General features: G+C 50.9%; 1 pseudogene; it reads right to left on the reverse strand.

The window, feature by feature from the left end:
• Nucleotides 1-397: 397 nt before the first annotated feature.
• Nucleotides 398-2,031, reverse strand: LOC101582736 (annotated as a pseudogene).
• Between the last annotated feature and the right edge of the window lie 179 nt (nt 2,032-2,210).

The following is a 2,210-nucleotide window of genomic DNA, read 5'->3' on the forward strand; positions in this document are numbered from 1 at the left end:
TTTTTTGGTATTTTAGGGAAAGGTTTACAGGGTGCCCAGGGTCTCACTACTAGTAGTGATCCTCCTGTTCACAGCCTCCCCAGAACTGGGATTACAGGCGTGCGCCACCATGCCCAATCTCAATCCCAATTGCAGCATGCTCCGGAGGTAGGGCTGGCATGGCAGGCCCAGGGATTGAACCCCCAGTCACTGCGCCTGCTTGCAGGTGCTTTAATCCACTGAGCTATTTGGCCGGCCGTACAGCCATCTTAATTCCAGAGAATTTCATTAGAGAGATCTGATAAGGGAGGATTAGACTTTTTCACTGACACTTTAGTTTTAGTAGCTGTTAGAATAAATTATTGTGGTAAGAATTGGGTGACTGAACACATAAGTCCCTCTCACCTGGGCTTCTGGCTCATTTCGCTTTCTTCTCTTGGTTAATATGGCCATTTCTTTTGTATTTGCCATTCAGGATTCCACTGTGGTAGAGTCCATTAACTGTGCTATGCTTATTTCTAGACCATACACTTCTGATAAATTTTGAGACCCAAGACAGAATGAAGTAAATCAAGGCAGCACCGAGGAAGAGCTCGCAGCCTGTGTCCAGTAGCAAATACTGACAGAAGGGGATCTGGTGCGCAGTGGCCTGCAGGGGTGCGCTCCATTGTGGTGAAGGGTGTAGTCTATCCAGTAGATGGTGCGGTTCACAGGGTGGCCAGGCTGGTCTTCGTGGATTTTGGACAGCTTCTGAGCTCTCTGGTGGTAGCTGGGGTTGTTGATAACTTTCACCAGAGCTTCATATAACTCCCTTTCAATAACCTCCTTCCATTTGATCAATACCTTCCTGCCTTTGGCCTGCACCTGGGTCATGGTATCATAATGGTCTCCAAAGAGTGGGATTCTCATAATGTGTACACCAGAAACAGAGTTTCAAAAATACTATTCAGATCCATGGCTCAGGAAGGCTTTATTTAATATTTGAGTGCTCGAGTAGGTCATTCTGTGGTAACCACTATGAGTTTCATGTTGCTTCCTAGATTCTTTGGTTTGGTTCCAGAAAATGTCCGGATCACTTTTTGAGGCAATCTCCCCAGAGCTCCTGCCAATTTGTAAGCAATGTCTTCTGAGAGGCACCAAAGGACACCAGGATGAAGCCTGGTTCGCTCGCGCTGGTCACCCACTCTGCACGTCTTCTGGCAGCGGGCTGGCCGGCGTGGTCAGGATCCCTCTGACGTTAACGACATTGGGCAGAGTGGGTCTTGGAAACTCCAGTGCTTCATCTGTACACAGCATCCACAGGCTGGAGCCGTGGACCAGGTCGTGCCCGGACTTCTCTGGCATCAGGCTGTGCTTCTACATCATCCTTTTGTGTTTGGGAAGAACCAGAAAGCTGACTCCTATTCTGGAAATGAGGTAAACACCTGTACTTTTCATCCTTCGCAGCGAGTTCATGCGTTCTGTGAGGGGTTAGCTAAATTCTGAGACGTAGACTAATGGGGCAGGAGCCTCCACCTCAGCAGGATACCAAAGGCCAATTGAAAATGCAACATATTTAACCCCTCAGAGGTGAGCTATCACAAACCCACACATGCCGTTGGGGTCCACCAGCATTAGGTCAAACTTCTCTTTTTTCAGATTCGGGATTAGGGCTTGGTTGCCAACAATCATGTCACAGTTCGTAGTGTAATGATCCAGTATGTCAAACAGTTTGATTGCTGTCAGTCTCCCAGAGAACATATTTCTCATTTTGGACTGCACGAAAACGTCCATGGTGGAGCTGTTGAAGATCCCTGGGTAGCGCTGGAGGCTGTAGTGGTGAGACAGGCGGTGACTCTGCCTTCTGAGAAGAGGAACGTTGCGCGGTGGCCTCTCTCGTGCAACGCTGTGGCCAGCGTCTTGAAAATGCACACGTGGCTTTCGAACATAATTGGCAGCACGATGCTGATTTGGGCAGCCCTGGCTATTCCCAACAGCAACAGGAGCATGCAATACAGAGTGTAAGATTTCATAGCGGGCTCCTGCTGGCGCGCACTGGGTGTGAATGCCCTGCCCCGCAGGGTGGCCTTGTCGGGGACGGGCCTGTGCGCGCCCTGCTCAGGTGTCGCAGCCTTGGGGCGCTGGAAGGCGCTAGGGACAGCTCGACGGGAGCAAACGCACAGCGGGGATGGGCTCCACCGAGCCTCTCCTGGCTCTGCGCCTGAGGCAGGGCTGCTGCGACCCCTCTGCCC

This window comes from Octodon degus, unplaced genomic scaffold, assembly GCF_000260255.1.
Source record: "Octodon degus isolate 3935 unplaced genomic scaffold, OctDeg1.0 scaffold00085, whole genome shotgun sequence".
NCBI classification, from domain to species: domain Eukaryota; kingdom Metazoa; phylum Chordata; class Mammalia; order Rodentia; family Octodontidae; genus Octodon; species Octodon degus.